This window comes from Aotus nancymaae, unplaced genomic scaffold (assembly GCF_030222135.1).
Source record: "Aotus nancymaae isolate 86718 unplaced genomic scaffold, 86718_ANA_hifiasm-v0.15.2.pri h1tg000053l, whole genome shotgun sequence".
NCBI lineage: Eukaryota > Metazoa > Chordata > Mammalia > Primates > Aotidae > Aotus > Aotus nancymaae.
In genome coordinates this window covers 2,736,917-2,761,140 of record NW_026988467.1, presented here as the reverse complement: position 1 = coordinate 2,761,140, position 24,224 = coordinate 2,736,917, and positions in this window count along the sequence as shown.

The following is a 24,224-nucleotide window of genomic DNA, read 5'->3' as shown; positions in this document are numbered from 1 at the left end:
TGACACCTTCATCTGCATGCTCAGGACCCTGCGTAGACTTGGCATGGAGTGCAAACATCATTCATCTTTGCGGGATACCCCACAGATGAGAAGACCAAGGTCAGAGGGTTGTCCAAGGACACAGAAAGGTGGTGAAGGACAGCTCGGGGCTGACACCAGGAGTGTCTGACTCCAGAGCCAGACTGTGCTGTCCTTCCTCCCCCAACACCTATCTCCCCGGAACCCTAGAAGCCTCTGGGCCTGTGGAATCCATTATGCCTTCTTCCTCGAGGGCTTGCTCTCTGCACCCCAACAGGACAGGGCAGGGCAAGCACCTGGGAGCTTCCAGTGGATGCTGTGTGACCTGAAGACCAACTCCAGAGATTTGGGGGGGGGGGGGGCGCGCCTGGAGGGAGGGGACACTAGATAGGGCTGAGCTTATGAGACCGGAGTCCTTGCTCCCAGGGGCATTCATAGATGCCCCATAAACGCACACTGAATGAATGAGAAATGGCTTTTCACCGCCCCATAAACGCACACAGGATGAATGAGAAACGGCTTGTCACTGCCCATGTGACCCCCTAGGACAATCCATGGGTGCTCAAGTCATGGAAATTATATATACTCCATGGCAGACCCAGAAAAGGAAATATGTTCTAGCCATCAAAACTCTTCTATTTGCAAAGAGCATTTTAAGATACAGGAAAAATAATTTTTCAATAGTGTTAGATTAAAATAAAAATTGAGATCCAATCATAAGTACACAGTTTGGGAAGCCTTCCTGGCACAGCAGAGAAATGGCATAGAGCTTTGAGCAGAAATAGACCTGGGTTTGAATTCTGACTCAGTCACTTTCTAGGCAACTGACCTTGGGTAAAATTATATCTGCCCCATTCTGACCCTCTGTTTAGCCATCGACCATGGGGTGGTAACTCCTGCCCTGAAGGGCTGCCTTGACGAGGAGATCGGGTTGTGCTCTTCATGGAGCGCCTTGCTCTAGGGGTCCCAGACGGCCACAGCTGTTGTCAGTACCCTTCAGCCTGCACAGGCATGGGACTGGCGAGGGTGAAGGGGACCAGAGCACTGAATCAAGTTGCCTCTTTCAATTAAAGGATATGTTAAAAGGGTTATGATGGAGGAAATTAGTTCCTGATGGAAAATCATCAGTATCAGACCCCAGGGACTCATCTCAGCCTCCAGGGACGGGGGTGGTGTGAACACAGGGAGAACAGTCCTGCACGCTGGCCCTCGTGGGGAGACCAGGAGCAAGCTATTAGAGCCAGCCAGTTTGCAGCCTAGCTAAGAGGAAGCAGAGAAGCAGATCTGGGTAATTTATGCATCTCTGTGTTACAGTCTGTCCTTATGAATATAAATACCCATGAATGTGGATTGTCCTTGATAATTGCTTGCAATGTCATCTTTTTAATGAAAATTAAGTGCTTCAGTAGCACTAAGTAGGAGCTTTGCTGACACATTTAATTGCTGCACTGGGAGTTGACAACCTCGTTTAAAGGCAAGGAAAACCTTGGGAGAATTGAATATGGCTCCATTTAAAACCGTGGGTCCCATTAACTTTAAAGAAAAACTATTTTTTGAGTTACTGTTGCCTGATTGTACTTCCCTTTATTTTACCTCAAAGGGAAGTGGTGAATTAATTACTACACAATCTGTTTTTTAATTGAGACTTCCGTGTAACGTGTTACCTGGAGCCGGTGTTTGCTGGCTCTCACAGGTTTCCCTTGAAGCTGATTAGACTGCATGCCAGAGAGAAAAGGGAAATGCAGAGTCTGGGTTTCTGGCCATCCTGGTTTCCTTTTGATTGTAGGTTAGACTTGAGGTTTACCTTTGTTCGCAAGGTGTGCTAAATCTAACACCATGAGGAATGAGTATGAAAAGAAAGGGTTAATGGTTAACTGATCAGGGGAGTAATTAGTCAAGATCATTAGCACACTCTGCACCCAAATGATACTATTAATTGGAAGCGATTCTTATCTGTTTATTAAGATAGGTTTTCTCAGCTCGACAAGGATAGGGTGACCAGTGAAAAGAAAACTTCTGAAGTAATCAATTGTAAGCCTTTACTATCCTAGAATATTTACCTACAGTAAGCCCAAATTAATGAGATTTATTGTATTCAAGCTCAGAGGCTTATGTTGGTTTGTTTTTCTCTTTTTCTACCTTAAACCTCCTAAAAAGAAAAGGCTTTGCAAAAAATGATCTCTTGAGAAGTAACTGAAAGAGGAAATGTCATTCACCTGGTGAATAATGTGTGTGGCGATTATTCTGTATAAAAAGCGTGCTGTGTGGCATCTGGGGATAGCAGGGCATCAGGGGCTGAATTATTTATTCTCCAGTTTTTCCAATTTCCAGTACTACAGTAGGTGGTATATCTGGAGATGGGGTCTTAAAGAGGCGATTAACATTAAAAGAGGGTATTGAAGGGGGACCCTAATCCAATAGGATGGGTGTCCTTATAAGAAGAGGAGAGTTGGACACAGACATGCACAAAGGGATGACCATGTGAGGACGCAGGGAGGAGACAGCATCTAGAGGCCACGGAGGGAGCCCTCAGGAGGAACCAGCTGATTTGGTCTGGCTGTGTCCCCACCCAAATCTCATCTTGAATTGTAGCTCCCATAATCCTCATGTGTCTTAGGAGGGACCCAGTGGGAAGTAATTGAGTCATGGGGATGGGTTTTTCCCATGCTGTTCTCATGATAGTAAATAAGTCTCATGAGATCAGATGGTTTTATAAAGGGTGGTTCCCCTGCACACGCTCTCTTGCCTGCTACCATGTAACACGTGGCTTTGCTCCTCCTTCACCTTCTGCCACAATTGTGAGGCCTCCCCAGTCATGGAACTGTGAGTCCATTAAACCTCTTTTTCTTTATAAATTACTCTGTCTCAGGTATGTCTTCTTTAGCAGTGTGAAAACAGACCAATACAGTAAGTTAGTGAAGTGGGATACTGCTATTAAGATGTGGAAGTGACTTTGCAACTGGGCAACAGGCAGAGGTTGGAATGGTTTGGAGGGCTCAGAAGAACACAGGAAGGTGTGGGAAAGTTTCAGGCTTCCTAGAGACTTGCTGAGTGGTTTGGACGAAAAAGTCCAGGCCAGGCTGAAGTGGTCTCAGATGCAGATGAGGAACTTGTTGGGAAATGGAGCAAAAGGTGATTATTGCTATGCTTTAGCAAAGAGACCAGTGGCATTTTGCCCCTGCTCTAGAGATCTGTGGACCTTGGAACTTGAGAGAGATGATTTGGGGTATCTGGTGAAAGAAATTTCTAAAATGCAAAGAGTTAAGATGTGACTTGTGGAAGAAATTTTTAAAATGCAAAGAGTTCATGATGTGACTTGTGGAAGAAATTTCTAAAATGCAAAGAGTTCACAATGTGACTTGGGTGCTCTTAAGAGCATTCAGTTTTATTCATTCACAGAGATATGGTTTAGAATTGTAACTTACGTTTAAAAAGGAGGCATAGCATAAAAGTTTCGAAAATTCACAGCCTGACAATGCGATAGAAAATAGAAACTCATCTTTTGAGGAGAAGTTCAAGCCAGATGCAGAAACTTGCATAAGTAACAAGGAACCAAATGTTAATCACTAAGACACCGGGGAAAATGCCTCCAGGGCATGGTAGAGGTCTTCAGGGCAGCCCCGCCCATCACAAGCTGGAGGCCTAGGAGGAAAAAGTGGTTTTGTGGGCCAGGCCCAGGGCCTTGCTGCTTTGTGTAGTCTCGGAACTTGGTGCCCTGCATACCAGCTATGGCTAAAAGGGACAGCATACAGCTCAGGATGCTGCTTCAGAGTGTACAAGCCTCAAGCCTTGGGAACTTATATGTGGTGTTGGGCCTACAGGTGCACAGAAGTCAAGAATTGAGGTTTGAGAACCTCTGCCCAGATTTCAGAGGATGTATGGAAATGCCTGGATGTCCAGGCAGACATGTGCTGCAGGGGTGGAGCCCTCATGAAGAACCTCTGCTAGAGCAGTACAGAAGGGAAACGTGGGGTCAGAGCCCCCACACAGAGTCCCCACTGGGGAACTGCCTAGTGGAGTTGTGAGAAGAGGGCCACTTTCCTCCAGACCCCATAATGGTAGGTCCACTGACAGCTTGCACTGTGCATCTGGAAAAGCCACAGACACTCAATACCAGCCCATGAAAGCAGCCAGGAGGGAGGCTGTACCCTGCAAAGCCACAGGAGCAGAGCTGCCCAAGGCCATGGGAGCCCACCTCTTGCATCAGCATGACCTGGATGTGAGAACTGGAGTCAAGGAAGATAATTTTGGAGCTTTAAGATTTGACTGCTCCACTGGATTTCAGACTTGCTTAGGGCCTGTAGCCCGCTGGGTTTGGCTAATTTCTCCCGTTCAGAATGAGCGTATTTACCCAATGCCTGTACACTCATTGCATCTAGGAAGTAACTAACTTGCTCTTGATTTTACAGGCCCACAGACAGAAGGGACTTGTCTTGTCTCAGATGAGACTTTGGACTGTGGACTTTTGGGTTAATGTTAAAATGAGTTAAGACTTTGGGGGACTGTTGGGCAGGTATGATTGATTTTGAAATGTGGGGACATGAGATTTGGGAGAGGCCAGGTGCAGAATGATATGGTTTGGCTGTGTCCCCACCCAAATCTCATCTTGAATTATAGCTCCCATAATCCCCATGTGTTGTGGAAGAGATCTGGTGGGAGGTAATGGAACCATGGGGGCAGGTCTTTCCCATGCTGTTCTTGTGATAGTGAATAAGTCTCACAAGATCTGATGGCTTTATAGAGGACAGTTCCCCTGCATATGCCTTCTTGCCTGCCACCATGTAAGATGTGCCTTTGCTCTTCATTTGCCATCTGCCATGATTGTGAGGCCTCCCCAGCCATGTTGAACTGTAAGTCCATTAAACCTCTTTTTCTTTATAAATTACTGAGTCTCAGGTATTTCTTCATAGCAATGTGAGAGCGGACTAATACACCAGACTTGCCCACATTTTAATTTTGGACTTCCAGAGTGTTGCGGGGAAAGGATGATTGGTGGTGGGGGAGTGGTGCTGGTAAAAGAATTTACCAAGACAATTGTAGGTCGAGGAAGGTAGATTTATTAGAGAAAGTGTAGGAAAATATGTTGATAGAGACACAATGAGCAAATCAGCAAATGCTGACTGCAAAGAAACAAAGGCTTGCTGGAGATTTTACAGGATAGCGTTCATGCTGTCTGTTGAAGAGGGCTTTGTGTGGTACTGATAAGGTTGCAGTGAGCTAAGTTTCAGATGTCTGCTGATAGGTGGGTGCAGGAGGATTGTGAGTTATTTGTGCAGAAGGGCTACATGCCCTGGACCATGATGAAAGGCAGACATATGGCTTATCTGCGTTCTCTTTTTGCTTTCCCTTGATTCTGCCAGCCTGATGCCTTTTCCCTAATTCATACTCTGCACAGAATTCAGAACTGTGAGAAAAGAAACCTCTTTTCTTTAACCTGCCCTGTCTGCGATACTTTGCTACACAGCCCGAGCTGAGGAATAGGCAGAGGAAACTCTCCCAGCCTCAGGGAGGGGATTCTGGAAGAGGAGCCTCTGTGGCTGGGAGCCCCCATCTGCCACACTCTGAACTGGAATAATGCAATTGTAAATCTACTTATGTGACATCTATTTAGTTGAGAATTCTTTGGGGTTGGCAGGTGGGGAAGCAGTCATGAGTGGAAGGGAGACTGGAGGGTGAGGAGGCATCGTACGGAAGATGAGGATGTGCAGAAAGGGACTCCAGCCACACCCAGGAGAAAAGCACAGTGCTGGGGACGCAGCCCCATTTTCTCTGGAAACATTTTTTTGGGGGTAAATATTGCGTTCCATTTATTACAAACCAAGGAAACAAAATGACCTACTGTGAACAGGAGTTAATTCTGGGTGTGGACACTGGTGTTTGGCATGTAGGTTTTCTGTACTTTTCTATATTTATATCTCTTTAAGAAATCTTTTACAATTTATCATTACGAATAATATGTGTATGATGGGGTATGCTATGATGTTTTAATCTGTGTGTACATTGCAGAAAGATTCATCCAAACTAATGAACATAATCATTACTTTCACCAACTTACTTTTTTGTGGTGAGAATGTTAATCTACTCTTTTGGTAATTCTGAAATATGCAGTATGTTATTATTAACCACAGTCACCATGCAGTGCATAGATCTCTGAGACTTAGTCCTTTAGTCTAACTGAGACTATGTATCCTGTATATATTAGGATACAAAGTGTTTTACTGCAGACAATTTCAAACAGGAGCCCTGATGTGCTCATCACCAGCTACAAACATCATCAATGCATGAATGGCCAGCCCTGTTTTCTCTGCACCCCCACCCACTTCTGGCTCCTCCCTGGAATCATTGTGAAATGAATCCCAGACTTTGTGATGAGACATTAAATAATTTTTTATCATCTGTGTTTTAGCATGTGTCTCTAAAGGTGAGGAAGTTTTCTTGATACAGCTGGGGAATCAGTATCCTAACCCAAATATTTTAACCACGATTCCTTAGTCTCTGAAGACTTTTAGCCCAAGCTAAAGGGGAGCTTTCCTCCCCTAGGAACATCTTCTGATTATTACCAAAGGGCGACCTCCTTGAGGGAGGAGAAGATGGCCCTCCCCTCCTCAGCCTCCTTCCTCGCCTGCTCGGCTGAACCCTTTACAATGCTATGGGTGCCAAGGAATTTTGGATGATCCAGAATTGTGTAATGACTGTCCGTCATGAACCTGACTTGTGATATCACCAGCTTGGCTGTAGTCACCTAGTTCAGGATGGGAGCCCTGGTACATTAGCAAAATCTTGTAGAATCTTGTCCCTGATTGGTTCATCACAGCTGCCACTCTGATGACCTTAACATGGCATTTCTCACCTGGGCTGCACATGGGAGATACATGGAGAGCTTTAAAAACCATGATACCCAGGCCCCACCCTGAGACCCTGATGACTGTGGCTTATGGAGGGAGCCTGGCAGCATCTCTTGGGGTGATTCTAGTGGGAACCAGATGGATTCAGGTGGAGGATGCTGGCTCCTGGCTTCTAACCACCGTGGACCACAGCCTCAGGCTTCTGTACCAATTGTGCATGTGTGTGTGTGTGTGTGTGTGTGTGTGTGTGTATGTTGTGAGTTGTGAGGGAGAGGGGAGGCCATCCAGTCTAATCCAACTGTATGAGGAGACATTAAATATTTTTTTATAATCTGTAAGGACGTAACTCTAGATCTTTTGAAGACACAAATGCAGTGCTCTGTTATAAAGCAACCACTGTTATGTGTAAACAGACAAAATTTAATCCTCTAGAGTTTACAAGGCCAGTTCACTTTTGCAGAATAACTTTTATACCAAAGATCAGACAAGATAGTGAGCATTTCCCAGTCTCTTGTTACTTGTCAAGTTCTAAGGTGTCTGTAATCACTGTCTTTAATCCCTGCAACAACCCTATGGTGTGGGAGGTTTTATTACCCCCACTTTACAGGTGAAGGGGCTGAGGCCTGGAGAGGCTGTTAAGCTCACACAGCTAGGAAATGGCCCAGCCACGAAGCAGCTCAGGTGAGAGAGGAAGGTGGCTTGAAAGGAAAGACGAGCTTTTGTGTCGGAGTGAGTGTGTGTCTTTTCAGCTGTTCTCTGTCTTACTGAAAGTGTGACCCAGTCCCCCCACAGGTGGTGGGGGTGGGCTTCTGTCTGACCCAGGAATTTGCCAGAGGTTAGATGGGTATTTACAGACTGGGATACGGTAGAGAGTTCCTGACAGCAGGGAGGAGAGAGGTCAATTCAGAGTTTGTAGGAAGGGCACGGTCTTGGTTCAGGAAGAACATCTGTGGATGTGAAGACACAAAGGAGCAGAGGCCAGCATCCAGGGCGCAGTCAGCAGACTGAGGCCAGTAGCTGGGCTGAAGCTAGATGGCTGAGGACCAAAGGATCCAGGGCTCCGTGAACCAGGCCAGGGTGTGGGGCCGCTCTTGAGGGTGAGCTGCCATGAGATGCCTGGTGGGCCAGGGGCCACCCCAAAAGGTGCAGGGTGTACCCTTTGAGCCATCGAAGGGATCAAATGGAATTGTCATAGAGCCAGTTAGAGGGCCAAGGAGACTCTGTTGAGACATCCTCTTCAGAGATAGCAAATTGGTCGTGCAAAGCGCAGGTGAGCTGGTGTAACAAGTGAAGTTGTGTGCTGTGGTCTGAATATTCGTTCCCCAAAGCTCATGTTGAAGTTTGATCTCCACTGTTGGAGGTGAGGCCTGGTGGGAGGTGTTGGGGTCATGGGAGCGGATCCCCCATGAGGGTTTTGGTGTCGTCCTCGAGGTGATAAGTTCTCCTCTGTTAGTTCCCATGACAGCTGGTTGTTAGAAAGAGCCCAGCACCTCCCCGGCTCTCTTGCATCTTCTCTCCCCTTGCGGCCTCTGCACACGCGTCTCCATTTCACTTTCTGCCATGAGTCAAGGCAGCCTGAGGCTCTCACCAGATGCCCAACCTTGCCACCAGCAGAATCAGAAGCCAAATAAACTTCTTTAAAATAAATTACCCAGCCTCAGGTATTTCTTTATAGCAATACAAATGGACTAAGACATCGTGGCTGGTGCAGGATTAGTCCAGGAGGGTTGTGACTCCAGGAAAGGACTCAGGGCAGGCTCTGGGCTTCGGATGTAAGCTCAGAGTTTACTTCCTCGTCGACAAAGAGTTCTAAGCCTATTTCGGAAGCAGATAAAACTTGTACCTGCAGTTTTACTAATCTCTTTGTAATAGGCAATATTTATAGTAATGACATGAATAATGCATATCGTTATTTTAATCAAAAGTTACACTGTTACAGAAAAAGCACACGAGGCCGGGGTGGGCGCTAAAATCAGGCTTTCTGAGCCCATCCTCCTGCAAGGTGGGCCTGGGGGCCTGGCAGCTCTGCCGCCTCGCTGCGCCCCCGGTGGCCATTAGTGGAATTGCAGGGGCTGGCCTGACAGGCACCAGCTCTGCAGAACCTCGCTGGGATCATTTATGTTCAGCTAATATTTGCGTGACTTACCTATCTCTCCTCCGGCTTTTAAATCCAGTCACCATTTCTTACTTGCTTCACTCACTCACTCACTCACTCACTCATTTTTTTTTTGAGACAGAGTTTCGCTCTTGTTGCCCAGGCAGGAGTGCAATGACGCTATCTCGGCTCACTGCAACCTCTTCCTCCTGGGTTCAAGCGATTCTCCTGCCTCAGCCTTCCGAGTAGCTGGGATTACAGACGTGCACCACCACGCCAGGCTAATTTTATATTTTTAGTAGAGATGGGGTTTCTTCATGTGGGTCAGGCTGGTCTTGAACTCCTGACCTCAGGTGATCTGCCTGCCTTGGCCTCCCAAAGTGCTGGGATTACAGGCATGAACCACTGCACCTGGCCTCACTCATTCTTTCATTTAACAACTATGGATGAGTTTTGTGCTTCAGGGTTTTGGTGATGGAACTCTGTTGGTGAAACAGACAAGGGCCCTACTCCAGGGATGAGTCAGAGGTCCAAGCAGTGAGAGGACACGAGCAGGAGGGACAGAGGTGCAAAGGGGGACTGAGAGGAGAGGAGCTTCTGTTTAAATCCACCCACAGAGGGAAGTCACTGATGGCCTTAGGGCCAGTTGTGACCGGACACTCATTGCTTTGAGAATTCTGCATGGTCTGCTCCGCAGAGAATGGATGGTAGAGGGGGAGGCGGAAGAGTGAGATCCGATAGGGGGCTGCAGCAGGTGGCTCTGGGCCAGGGTGGCCGCTGTGATGGAGAGGGAGAGAGAGACGGATGGAGAGAAAACCTAGAGGTGGGACAGCAGGTGCGGGATGGGATGGGGGAAGGCAAGGGGAGAAGCAGACTGGCTGCACAGGTGCTCGGAGGACACGGGGAGACGGGGAGGGGCTGGGGGAGGGAGTGTCTCTTATGTTCTAAACACAGAGCCTGCCAGGGTTTTGGTGGATGTTTGAAAAAGAGAAGTGTCAGGCCTCAGAGGAGCTGCTGCTTTCTTGTGGTGTGTAAACAGAAGCCTCTTAGGAGGACTGAAATTTTGGAGGGGGTGGCATACTGTCTGCCAGACAAAAAGTTTGTTCAGGTTCCTGAAGCTGTGACCTTTGGGTGCTGTGAGGGCAGTCACGTCACTGGGACCTGCAGGAAAAGACCACTCACTGTTGCACGCCCCGTATGGGCACCCATGTAGCTGCAGACACAGCCTTCCCCTCCAACAGCCTCCGGTTGGCATGGGCTGCACCGGTCAGTGGCTGGGGCCCGAGGCTGCCTTTGGTGAGCTAAGGTGGGCTTGGTGCACCACTCCCTGCACTGGGGCCCGAGTGAAGACCCTTCCTTGGCCCCATCCCCAGGTCCATACCCTGCACTTTGTGGTCTTACTGCTCCAATATGGAAATGAACCATGAGAAGAAGCACCACTGGGACAAGAGGGACAATGAGGACAAGGCCACCCCAGGCAGATGGGACCCTTCACAGCAGGGGCCAGCCCCCGACCATCCTGCACCTCCAGCCCACCAGCAGGGATGCTCACATAGGGGACCAGACATCAGAAGAGCAAGATGCTTGGAGCAGCCGGCACCAGGACAGCCCAGGACGGCTGCAGCCTCAGCCCTGCACCCTGCAGGGACCCAGAGCCCACCTGGATCCTGACCGCTTGTGTGTCTCATCCTCAGGGGCCAACAGGAAAACCGTATGTCAGTCAGACCTCTGACAAGCTGATGCCAAGCTGAAATTAGAAGTGCAGGAGACTGGGGGAAATTGGTGCAGGGTAAAGGGGAGGGGCAAGGGTCTAGGGCAGGGCTTGGGGCCACGTCTGGCTTCTCTGCTCCAGGTCCTAGGAGACCAACGTCAAGCCATCGGCCAGCCTGGGCTATCTGGAGGCTCTGAGGGAGGTTCTGCTTCCTTGCTCATGAGGGTTGTCTGTGGAATTCAGTTCCTGGTGGGTGTAGGACTGAGGTCTGGTTCCTGGCTGGCTGTAACCAGGCTTGTTCTCAGCTTCTAGAGGCTTCCTGAATTCTCCAGATCACAGCTCCCTTTCTCCATCCTCAAAGCCAGCAATGGCAGGTTGAGTCCTCAACACTCTTCGAATCTCTCTAACCTCCCCTTCTGCCTCACTTCTACTCCAGCCAGAGAAAATTCTCTGCTTTTAAGGTCCTGTGAGTTGAACTTGAGTCTACGCAGCTCATCCAGGATAATCTATTTTAAAACCTGTGTCCTTAATTGTACCTGCCAAGTCCCTTTTGCCATTTATTGTACCATATTTACAGGTTCAGAAGGTGTGGACATCTTTAGGGGGACAGAGTTCTGTCTACCACAAATTTAGAGCATGACCCTGGAAGCAGCATTTGCTTATTTACTGTGTAAATATTTATTGAGCATCTACTGCACGCCAAGTTCACGCCATGCTGAAAAGCATAGTCCTGGCTTCCTACGGTGCATAGCCGGGCACTGGGCTGGTGGAGGAGAGAATGGAGGGCCCTTCGGAGATGACAAGTGCTCTGGCCAAAGGCAGAAATCTAGAGTCCAGCATGGAGCCAAGCTGGCACCTGCAGAGAGGAGGTGGGATGAGTGACCGTGGGAGGATGGGCTCCTTTGAGAGGCCGAGGTGGGCGGATCACGAGGTCAGGAGATCGAGACCATCCTAGCTAACACTGTGAAACTGTCTCTACTAAAAACAAAAAATTAGCCAGGCGTGGTGGTGTGCACCTGTAGTCCCAGCTACTTGGGAGGCTGAGGCAGGAGAATCGCTTGAACCCGGGAGGTGGAGGTTGCAGAGAGCTGAGATTGCGCCACTGCACTCCAGCCTGGGCTACAGAGTGAGACTCTCAAAATACTAATAGCAATAATAAAGAAGTGATTAAGTTTCAGTGTTTTCAAAGGAGCCTCCTTCAGGAGATGTACAGCAGACATTTTTTTTAAAAAAAGAAGAGCAGGTTTGGTTGAAGTAGTTACGGAGAAGGTGTGGGGAGCCCCCCACCTGACTGGCAGCAGTGGAGAAGCGGGGACAGACCACCACCCCCGAGGCTTCTCAGCGGAAGCCCTGCACTCCTCAGGATGCAGTTTGAGAACAAAGGGAAAATGAGGTCTGGAGAGAAGAATTTTCTCAAGTTTATTCATCTACCTAAAAATGATCAAGACTTAGTTCAGCAAGGTGCTGACGACTCAAAGTTATAACTTTTTACAGCTGGGGTGGGGTTGGAAAACCAATTTATCTTGGTAAGATCACTTCCAGGCATTTAGAAATTCTGTATATAATGACACCTCCCCCGCCCCAGTACCAATTTTAATTACAATCTCCTTCTGCCTCTATTCCAAGATTTAAAGATTGGAACTCAGGAAATCCCTCACAAAATATTGTGATGCTCTTTTTCTAAGAGCCTGGCTTGAAGAGATGATCTTTCTTTCTCTCTCCCTCCCTCCCTTTCTCTGTCTTTCCCTCCCTACTTCTATCTCTCTCTCTCTCTCTCTCTCTCTCTCTCTCTCTCTCTCTCTCTCTCACACACACACACACACACACACACACCCAGTGCCTCATGTGCGTTTGCCACTCCTGAAGGAAGGTCATATGCGGTTGGTCCTCAAGGGCAGCACCCAGCCTTGCACTGTGACACCAATCTGCAGGCTTGCTCTTAGGGATGTGCTTTTCTTTCAAGCCGGCTTGACTCTCTCCGTTCATTTCCCTTCTGTGGCCCATCAGCTCCGTGCTTCCTGCCTCTCACCTCTCCCTGTCTGCCTAAGAGGCTCAGTTATGTCCCGGATTCCACACCAGGCAGATTTATGGGGACTCGCAGACTGCCCGAGGCACGGAGGAGCCAGCCTGACATGGAAATCAGCGCCCTTGACATTGGTCAGATGTGCCAGGGTTTATGGTGCTCAGCCTGCGGGCTCCTGGACCCCTTTTCCCACCCCTCTCTCCGCCTTTTTCTCCTCCCCTCTGGGCCTGGGATGCCTCCCAGATGCTCTGGAGTCCTGGGCAGCACATGGCCTCGAGCTGCTCTGTGCACATTTCCTTGGGAGGCAGGATGAGTGAGCGTTGCTGTGGGTTTGCTCTGTGTTCCGGAGGAAGACAGGATCGAATGTCCTCATTAGCTGCGACCGCTTGGCAGAGGTGCTAATCAGCCCTGCATGGCTACTGCCAAACGGGGAAAGGAAACACATCCCCAGCAGGGAGAGCTGTTTAAGCCATGGTCAGTCATAAGCACAAGGCTGGGGTCAGGTCTTGCCTCTCCACAAGGCAATCTGTGTGATGAGGGAGCCCCTCAACCCCGTTCCAGTTGTGAGGAGGAAGGAGGGGATGATAAAGCTGAGAACAGGGGTCCCAGGATGCCAGAGGGAAGAAGTGTGGCCCCAAGGTTAAGAGGGAGCTATGGGTAGGGCCGCCCTGCCCAAATCCCCACCTGCCATTGCTGGCTTCTCCTTCCTCAGTCTGCTCATCTGCGGAGCGGGGCTGATCCTGGCACCCTCATCCCAGGCCCTTTCTGAGGCTCGATGGAGAATAGAGCCTGCCACGCAGTGAGACTGAGCAAAAGGAGCCAAGATGACGACTGCCTTCTTCCTGATGTTCGTCACACCTGGGCAAATGCTGGATCCGTCTGGAGGAAACCATTTCTCCTGAACTCTGGAGAGTATCTCTGAAGCCCTCAAGTTCAGTTTATGGAGTAATGACTAAGCAGAGGCCTTCTGGAGGAAGACCATTTCTCCGGGTAAATGATCTCTGCAAAAGCCTTTGCCTCTAGAGCTGGAAGAATGTATTTTAGACTCGGTGAAATGAAAATACAAAATTTAGTTCTTGCAGGCCCTGAAGAATTTGCAAAGCTGCCTTAAACCTGGCTGGGAGGGAGGCGGGCTGGGGGGAAGTGCTGGGCTGTAGGGCAGAGTTTGGACACGCACACTTGGGGGTCCCAGCATGAAGGTCTGGCTTCTGGGTCTGCCGGGGTTCACTGGACGTCCCGCGATGTGGGTCACAGGGCAGAGCCACCCCGTCCCCTCACCGCCAGCTCTCTGGGGCTGCCTCCTTGCAGCCACCTGCTCCCTCCATCCTCCCAAAGTTGTAACAAAGTAGCCCCTGGGGAGGCGGTGTTGCTGCCACCTGGTGGCCAGCTCTGCACACTGCAGGCTCCCGTGTCCTTGGGGACCCCAGGAGACTGAACCTGGGACTCCGCTGGGTCGTTTTAGGGACACTTATCACAATGAATTGCGGATGAGTCCCTTCCATGCGTATCTGCGCTACGAATGAGCTGGTGCAGGAGAGTCCCTGTGCCCAGGGAGCCCCCGGCCGGCAGCCAGGTGGACCCTCCTCCCTCCTCTGTCCAGGCTGCCCACCTCCTGGAGCTTCTGCCACCCTCAAGTTGCCTCTCCCTGTCCTCAATCCCCCTGGTCGCTGTGCTTCAGGTCCCCTCTTTGGGGCAGCCCAGATGTGCTGGGGTCTCCAAGACGCCCCTCCTGGCCTCACCCACCTGCCTGTCGGAGGCCACACACTCGTCCTCAATCTCTGTTTGCTCCCCTTTGATAAAACCCTTTCCTTTCCTTCCTTCTTTCTCCAGAAGCAAAACAGGGCAGGAATCTGAATTGTGACTCCCCGACCAGCACCTGATGGCATTGTTAGCACGGAAGTCAACCCAGGGAGAAAGATTCTGCTCAGTCTCTGGAGGTTTAGCACTTGGTGGACTTGGCCTTGTTTATTTCCTTACAAGGTGCTTGGGAAAGAGCGTCTTTAGAGGCTTCACAGCTGAAGAGCGGGGTCTCTGAGGGTGAAGTGAAGCTCTGTGGGTCCAGGAGCCAGGATCTCCCCAGTCCTGTCTGAGCGGCACTCAGGTGGAGCAGAGCTGAAAGCCACCACAACGCTGGAGGCGGAATCCCCCGCAGGGCCGGTAGAAACCCAGACTGCCGCGCCCACAGCCAGAGTTTCTGACTCAGCAGGTGTGGGGCGGAGGCTTCAGAGTTGGCCCGTCCACCTGGCTGCTGCTGGGGCCCCAGGATCCCACGCTGAGAACCGCGGATACAGGTTGCTGGATCTCACCTTTGGCTGGGGTTGGAGTCACCTGGGGAGACACGAACGTGCAGAGGCCTGGCCCCCCCCCGGGGGAGGCAATGCCGCAGTCGGCGGTGCGGTCAGACGCCAGGGATTTTAAAAGCTCCTCAGGAAATTCCAATGTGCAGCCAAGGCTGAGAATCACTCAGTAGCTCTTCCCTTTCATTTGGGGGGAAACTGAAGCCCCAGGAGGGAAACAGATACCCTTGGGTTGCAGGCAGAGTCAGCCCTCTTGGGGCGGGGTCTTGGGTTGGTGCTGAGGCACCTTGGGCTTGGCTGGTGTGCACCTGTGTGCCTGGCCATGCCAGGACCCTAAGTGGGCAGGGAGGTGGGCTCAGGGGGCGGGGTGGTGGGGGCATCCAAAGAGCATCCTGCTGTGTCCTCCAGCTCCCCCTTGCCCAGTCTCCGTCTCAGAATACACACAAGGCAAAGGTCAAGGCCACGTTCCCAGGTAGGACTCAGGTGGGACATCAGAGCCTGAGGCAAGCCGGCCCAGACCCACGGTGTCGTCCAGGTGGATCCTGACACCTTGTCCACCACCTTGGCCAGGTTCTGTCCAGTGGCCTCAGTGTCCCCCTTTCTTCCTGGGTGAGGCCGTTCTTGCATTGTGATGAAGAAATACCTGGGACTGGGGAATTTACCAAGTAGGGAGGTTCAAATTGGCTCACGGTTCTGTGGGCTTCACAGGAAGCACGAGGCTGGCATGTTTGGCTGTTGGGGTGGCATTGGAAAGCTTTTACTCACGGTGGAAGGTGAAGGGGCACAGGAATCTCACATGGTGAGAACAAGAGGTGCCAGATACTTACTTTTTGAGACAGGGTGCTGCTCCATCACCCAGGCTGGAGTGCAGTGGCACGACCATGGCTCACTGCAGCCTCCGCCTCCTGGGCTCAAGCAAGCAATCCTCCCACCTCAGCCTCCCCAGTAGCTGGGACTATAGGCATGCACCACCATGCTTGGCTAATTTTTGTATTTTTGTAATTTTTTTTTTTTTGAGACAGAGTCTTACTTTGCTGCCAGGCTGGAGTGCAATGGCAGGATCTTGGCTCATGGCAACCTCTGCGTCCCAGGGTCAAACGATTCTCTTGCCTCAGCCTCCTAAATAGCTGGGATTACAGGCACGCACCACCACACCCCGCTAATTTTTTGTATTTTTATGTTTTACCACGTTGGCCAGGATGATCTTGATCTCTTGACCTCATGATTCTCCTGCCTTGGCCTCCTAAAGGGCTGGGATTACAGGCGTTACTCTCTCTCTCTCTCTTTTTTTTATTTGCTGGAGAAAGGGTTTCTGCCATGTTGCCCAGGCTGGTTTCAAATTCCTGGGTTGAAGTGATCCACCTGTCTTGGCCTCCCAAGAGCTGGGATTACAGGTGTGAGCTACTGCCCCCGGATCTCGTGAGATCTCACTACCATGAGGACAGCGCCAACCCATTCATGAGGGATTGACCTCCATGACCAAACACCTCCCAGCATGCCCCTACTCCAACACTGGGGATTACATTTAAACATAGATTTGGGTAGGGACACAAATACTGGACAACACCAGTTACCGTCATGGGTGGCATGGAACCCGGAGGCCCATGCTGGAGAGCGTGGGTGGGCTGCCCAATGTCAGGCTCAGAACACTCTCCCCCTGGAGCTGCTGAGACCGGGGACACTCGGATCCCACACGAAGCCTGCAGTGGGGTGTGGGCGGCAAGTTCTGCCTGGCAGAAGCCACGCCCACTGCGCGCTCTGGGCTGGTGCGGCTCGGGCTTAGGCGGAGCACGTGAGCCTTCTCCGTGGAAAGTTGCTGAGCCGGCCAAGCAGGGCTGTGTATTATTTAGTGAGCGATACCCCCATTAGTGAAAAAGAGGAAGAGCTTCCAAAAAGAATGAGATAAATGGCTCCATGCCAGAACGTTCCTCTCACCCTAAGTGCAAATATTGTAAGTAAGCACATCATGCAATCCATCCATCAATGAGCGCGAATTAGCCACAGGGAGACGCGCACTCCTGGGGGTGTGTGTGCAGCCCCTCTCCAAGGCCTGGCACCCGTCCCACCCTAGCTCTGTGCTTTCGGAAGGACGGGGCAGCTTTTGCTGAGGTTGGAGACAGCAGGTTTAAGTGATGTTATCCTAATGAAGGGAAAGAGATGATTTAATGAGGTGTCTTTATGCTCCCAACCACAATGCATCTCTGGTGACGAGCATGGAGTGCTGAGTGCCATTGTCGTTTTCCCTGCCCCTTAAATTAGGCAGCAGAGTGCCGGGCTTGTCAGGAGAAAAGTGGGATTCTTTCTTTCCAGGGGAGCGGGAGGGTGAATGATGAGCAGGTTACTGACAACACAGGGACCTACAAGCACCTGTGTAGTCCGAGCCCTTTGTCTGCCATCTCCCTGTGTCACAGGGGCTGGGGATGAGCTGGGTGTCCTTGCTGGTGTTGCAGAACAAGCTGGTCACCTTAGCCAGGGTGGGGGAGGCAGCTCTCCTTAGCACTCAGCCCTGCTCTAGGGGTGGGGGTGACTCTCTCTCTCTCTCTCTCTCTCTCTCTCTCTCTCTCTCTCCCCCCCCCAACGAGACTTGCTCCCTCCTCCTCACCCTTTCCCAAGGGCCCTTGGAGACCTCATACCTGGAGCTCCCTCTTGCATGACGAGCGAGCGAGGTGCTCAGCAAGCCCAGGACGCCACCTCCTGCCCTGCCCTGCTCTCTCTTGGCTCACGCCGGGGGTTGCTGCACTTCTCTGGCCAGCGTGGGTGCTGTCTGTGGGTGGGGCCAGGCCTTGATCCTCCTGGCTCCGTGGCAGTCATGGGCACAGAGCTTCTGGCTGGAGGAATGTTTGTGGAATGACAGAGGATGCTGGTCCGGATCCACCCCATGGCGGATGCTCCCGTCATGGACCTGGTGGACGCAAGAGGGGCTTACACCCAGTGTCCCCTGTGGCTCTCCTCTCAATGCACCGAGCCGTGGGGAACAGTCGCCCCACATGAACCTGGGGGAGTTGGAGCAGACCCATGTCCTCAGCCTTCCTTGCACATTACCGGGTCCTTGGTCAAGAGGACAGAGCCTGGAATCTGTGTCCACTGGTGCGGGGCCTGGAAGTACACATGAGCCCCAGGTCTTGGAAAAAAGCCCCACTTTCAGCCCAGCTGACCCCAGGGCCATGACAGCACTGGGTGTCTGCATGATAATCAAGCTATTATTAGAATTCAGCAAGGGTCCTAAGGATTTGATTTAGTAAATTTCATCCTACTGGGTCTATTATCAATATCCTATCATACTCCAAAGTGAACACGGCAAAACCCAAATGATAATCGGGTTAACATTGTAACATCTTAAGCAATAATAAATTAACCCTCATTTAATAACCCACTTTAAGAGTGGAAATGGCCATGTTAATATATGATAAAATATCTTAGTTCGTACACATGAAACACCCTGGAAAATGCATTAAAAATTAATTATAGTAAAATTGATGTGATTAGAAGCAAAAGTCCTTTATGCAAAAGCAGTAAATGTGCTGAAGACGTTACGGGAAAGAAAAGAAAAAAACCCTGTGATTAAAGAGCTGGGGAATGCTTACGGAAAACTTTCAATAAACATTCTCTCCTCAGGCAATTTTGATGACAGATATTTAGAATCTGATTCTCTCTGTCGGATACAGCCATGTGAAATGTTCTCTGTTATTTTTTTTTCTGTTGGAGACTTTTGGCTTGGTTTGCTGATGTCTGGTACCACCCAAGGCCCTGTCCTCTTGGGGGCCACCAGCCCAGAGTCCCTGAGTCCTGACCTGGCTCCTCTGTCTGCCTGTGTTAGTCAGGGTGAGCTGGGTTATGGCGCAGTAACAAACAGCGTCCATCTCAGGGCTACCAGCAGCATTCTGTTTATCCCTCCTGCAGGTCACTGCAAGGCCGAGCACTTTTTTTAGACAGAGTCTCACTCTGTTGCCCTGGCTGGAGTGCAGTGGCGTGATCTTGGCTCACTGCAACCTCCGCCTCCTGGGTTCACATGATTCTCCTGCCTCAGCCTCCCAAGTAGCTGGGATTACAGGTGCTCACCACCATGCCCAGCTAATTTTTTGTATGTTTAATGGAGACGGGTTTCACTATGTTGGCCAGGCTGGTCTCAAACTCCTGACCTCGTGATCCACCCACCTCAGCCTCCCAAAGAGCTGGGATTACAGGTGTGAGCCACCACTCCCGGCCAAGGCTGAGCACTCTTTAGCGTGACCCTGCGTGTTAGTCCACTTGGGGTACCATAGCAAAATACCACAGGCTGGGTAGCTTAGAAAACGATGCGCTCATTTCTCACACTTCTGGAGGCTGGGAAGTCCAAGTCAAGGTGCCGGCAGTCTGGTTTCTGGTTCGGTGCCAGCTTCCTGGTTCACAAATGGCGCCTTCTCACTGTCTTCACACGAGATCTTCACCCCAGTGACCTGATCACCTCCCAAAGGCTTCACTTCCTGATACCATCACCGCTGGGGCCAGGATTTCAACAGGGGGATTGGGGGCGGGGACGCAGATGCTCAGACCACGGCACGGTGGTCCTCGTGATGGTTCCGAGGCATACCTACCTCCTGGTCAACAGGCGCTTTCTCAATTACCATGGCAGGAGAAGGAAGTTCTGGACGGTCTCACGCCAGCCGCTTGATGCCTCTGCCCAGAAGTGGCACTCATTTCACTGGCCAAAGAAAGCCGAGCGGTCATTTCTGGTTTCAAGCAGGGGGGACGAGGGTGAGAAGTGCAAACCCACATCATGGCGCGTGTGTTGGAGAGATGAATCTGTTGCTGACAGCTGCCTCCTGGGGAAAAGAGATCATCGGGGCTGGACTGGGAATCCCATTAGTTCACAGCATCGGGGGCACTGATGTCTCAGTTTATTTTTTATTTATTTTTATGATTTTTTTTTTTTTGGTGGAGTCTCGCTCTGTCACCCAGGCTGGAGTGTAATGGTGTGATCTCAGCCCTCTGCAACCTCCACCTTCCAGGTCCAAGCGATTCTCCAACCTCAACTTCCCAAGTAGCTGGGATTACAGGCACCTCCCACCATGCCCGGCTACATTTTTGTATTTTTATTAGAGATGCGGTTTTACCATGTTGGGCAGACCGGTCTCAAACTCCTGACCTCAGGGGATCTGCCTGCCTCGGCCTCCCAAAGTGCTGGGATTACAGGGGTGAGCCACCGCGCCCAGCCTGATGTCCCAGTTTTAATCTCCAAATGCGGGCACTAGCTGGGATTTGGCCTTTCAGAGGGTTTCGTATGCAGTGGCTCTTAACCATCCAGAACCATTCTCGACTTAGGACCCAGGGGGATGAGATCTCTCCCCTGGCACCAGCAGCCCCAGAAGAAGAGTGCTTGTTTCAGCTTCTGGCTGAGTGGTGAGCGCAGGGACTGGGAACGCTGGTCCTTGTCGGCTTCACAGGCTGGGCTGGGGCTGCTGTAGCCACCGGAGAGCCCAGACATGGGTTCCTAGGAGTGTTTCTGAGCTGCTGCCAGAAGCTTCTCTATGTCACTGGGAGAGAATGTGGGGGAGTGTGAGGTCCACCATCACTGGCTTTTCCCCCAAGGGCGAGGTCTCCACTGAAGGAAAGAGAAAACACCCTCTTGCTGCTCACGTTCTGAAAGCGCTGGGAAACAGAAGTAAGAGTGGAGGAAGGGCAGCCCCTCCATGCACGGGAGGCCAGGTGGGAACGTGGCTCAGGTGTGCTGGCCGAGTGCACTGGCGCATTCCAGACGCATCGCTGGCCAGACCTGCCCCATCCCCAGGGCTGAGCCCAGGCCTGGCGATTCCTGCTTTCCATCATGGGTTTTATTAATATGCAGCCGAGGTGAGGTCAACAGATTGGTAGGCGGCTGCCTGTTTAAGGTGGTTTGTTACTTACAGATCCCATGAGCAGGGAGCAGGCCACGTCACGCAGGGCCACTCGGGGAGGCAGGGGGTCCTTCAGGAGGCAGAGGGAGCCGGGGGCAACGTGGGCAGAACCTTTATTGTGGTTTCCACAGGAAGAAATGGGCAAGGCACGGTGAGCAGGCTTCAGATAGCTCCTGTGGATAATTTCTGTGGGCTCTGGGGAGAGAGGCTGCCCCTAGCTGTCTGGCACCTGGCCGGGGGTTGGCTAGGGCAGGGGGATGGTGGCGCTGGGGGTTACCCTGATAGAAGAGGTCGTGGGGTGTGGGCTCTGGGTGGGTTGCTCTGAAGGGTGGGTTCTAGGCCAGCCCTTTGCTATCCCTAGGAATTGGGCAGCTCTGGGAGGGGAAGCCTCTCCAGGGTCAGCAAGGGCCTAAACAGCAAAGCCTCAGAAACGCAGAAAATGAAACTTTACAATTAATACAATTTATCGAAATCTACCAGAGTGAGTGGAGGGCAAGAAGCAGCCATGAGCGTGCTGGGGTTTGGACCCTCTTCTGCCTGCTGTTATCAGGAGGAATGCGGGGAAAATGTTGCCTTGAAATTGGAGTTTGTCGGCTGGTCTTGCGGGAGCATCCAGGCCTCTCTCTGAACCTGCATGCTAATTCAGCAAGGAAGGCTCTGGGTCCTATTTCGTAGACGAGGAAAGTCAGGAAGCAACTGGCCAAGGCCCCCAGCTCAGAGCAACTCAGGAAGACCCCGAGACACCAACCTCCCAGGGGAACTGACCTCAGCGCTTCTGCCCTGGTCCTTCGGGGCCGGATGCTGCGTGCTGGAACCTTTTCCTCGGGTACCAACCTCTGCCCTGGGACCAACTCTAAACTCTAGCCCTGACCACAGTGCTGTCTTAGCTGAGCAAGCCCTTGGTCCTGTGTGTCTCCTGGTGTCACTCTGCCATTTGTCCTTTTATTTATTCTGTACATGTCCGCCGTGTTGGCTGAGGCCTGCTGTGTCCGTGCAGTGCATCCTGCATGACTGACGTCCTGCCTGTGGCCACCTGCGCTGCCCTGGGCTGGAGGGATGCCTGTGAAGGCCTCTGTCTAGTTAGGGCCAGTGTGGAGGTGGCTGCAGAGCAGGAGGCCCCAGCAAGCATGCATGGGATTGCACCCCAGAGTCACGCCCCCAGAGTGCAGAGCACCCCCAAACTCACGGACAGGTGGGGACCAGTCTTAGTTTTGCACCCAAGTTACACGTCCTTCTGTTTTTTGTGCTTCCTTTTTCCCAGGCTCCTTTTGGGCACTGCTCAAATTCTCTGCCTCTGATTCACGACAGAGCAGCCATCTGTGCCAGCGAGGAATCTGCGTCTCAGGGTGAAGGAGCTTTTAGGAATAAATCCAAACAAAACTTTAAAAAAGTCACACTTAATCACACTTTCTCTTTGTATCTGGAACCCAGCCCAAGGACTGATTTGTAGCCCTTTAGCGCAACTTGGAATTTGCCGGATTATCCTTTGTATTTATGTAGCTCATAAGTCTCCCTTGACTGGTGGGATGTCTCCATAAATACTCCGCAGCAGGAACGCTGCGAGTGTGGGCTTGCTGGCAGTGGCGACTTTCATATTTCAAACGCGGCCAAATTGAAGGAGATGGATTTGGGTCTGAGACGCCTCATCGCTTTCTGCAGTCTTACTTAGGCTCCGAGGTGCACACAACACGCTTGCTCTTTTCTCTCTCTTTGGGGACATGCTGTGATCTTTCCGGGTCTCCCACTGGCTGTGGGCTTGCTGTCTCTCAAACAGGGAGCCACCAAGTAACTCCGTTCATCCCCAGTGGACCTCTTTGTCTTGGGGATAGTTACTTCCATTTCAGAGGGGAGGACAAGAAGGTTTAGCAATGGTCAAGGGTCCAAGGTCACCCTGTTTGAGAGAATCAGGGATTTGAACCGTGGTCTTTGTGACTCCAAAGCCCATGTTCTACACCTCCATGCCACATACTTAATGCCTGAAACAAGATGTCCAGGATGAGGCCAAGCCCAGTGTTGGATGCTTCCTGGCGCTTTCCAGGGCCGACCCCGCATCCATAGGCTGGATTCTGATCTGGGATGTGGTATAGACCATCGTGATGGGGCCAAGAGTCCATCGTGGTGTCCCCGCCTGTGCAGAAGCAACTGCTTCCACATACAGCCTGCTCAGGAAGGCGGGGCCGGCTTCCAGGAAGCAGAGGGTTCATTTGGCTGGGTAAATAGGTCCCGGCTGGTTTAAAGGACTGAGAATGAGGATGTCAGCCGTGGAGACAGCGACTGTGAGGCGGCGCCTGCCGAGTGACGTGAAGGGTGGGGGACATGGTGGGGCTGCAGGACGACACCCTGAATAATGAAAAATCTGGATATTAACAAGGGAGAAGGGAAATACAGCACTGATAGAAATGTCATTAAAAATAGGCTGAGGCCATGGGAGGATGGACAAGGCACAGAGAAATTCGTCATAAAAGACGTTGCTCAAGAAAGGGGAAAATGAAGCCTCAGACACCCATTGGCCCTGCTGGCCCAGCCGGCCTTTCATTGTGAATCTCAGTTAACTCCTCCGAAATAAGAGCAGCTTGGAACGGAGGCTTGACTTCTGCTAGAGGCTGGGCGGGGGCCAGGACCGCTTGACGCTCCATCAGGGGTGCTGGGGTCCTCAGCGCTCTAACGGACAGGTGGTTTACACCATGCTCCAGGGCCAATTTTCAGAAAATGTTGACATTATACATAGTATCACTTCCAAAGGTAACTTCCGGAATATTCAGTTAATTAGGATAACCCTGGCCCAGTTATTTTTGGGGAAAACATGCTATTCTGGAGGAAGCATCTGGAACATTCTTTAAAAAAAACAATTTCAGCAGAATAAAATTAGGCAAAATATTTTCTGCTCTGGAGAAATAGCTACAGGGATCCAAATGCAACCAGAGCCTAAGCACAGCTTCTCTTTCCGTGTGTTTTATTCGTATTTATGTCTATTATACGTATACTTGCATACATAAATACACTTGCACGCATGGATAAAAGCATAGACAGATAATAGATGGTGCGTGGATGCCTGGGTAGGTGCAGAGCTAAACAGATAGTGGACAAACAAATGGGTAGGCAGGTGAAGGCAGGTGCACAGATACCTAGATAGATGCCTAGACAGACAGATAGATGCATAACACACACACACACACACACACACACACACACACACACACTCTCTCTCTCTCTCTCTCTCTCTCACTACGAGGGGACAAGGCTTTTCCATCTAAAACAGAGCTTCCCGCCATCTGGTGGCTGGCGTGAACGTTCCTTGTGCCCAGCCCAGCAGAGGCACCACTTTTAAGGGTGAAGGATAAAGTTAGTGGCCATTGCAGCTC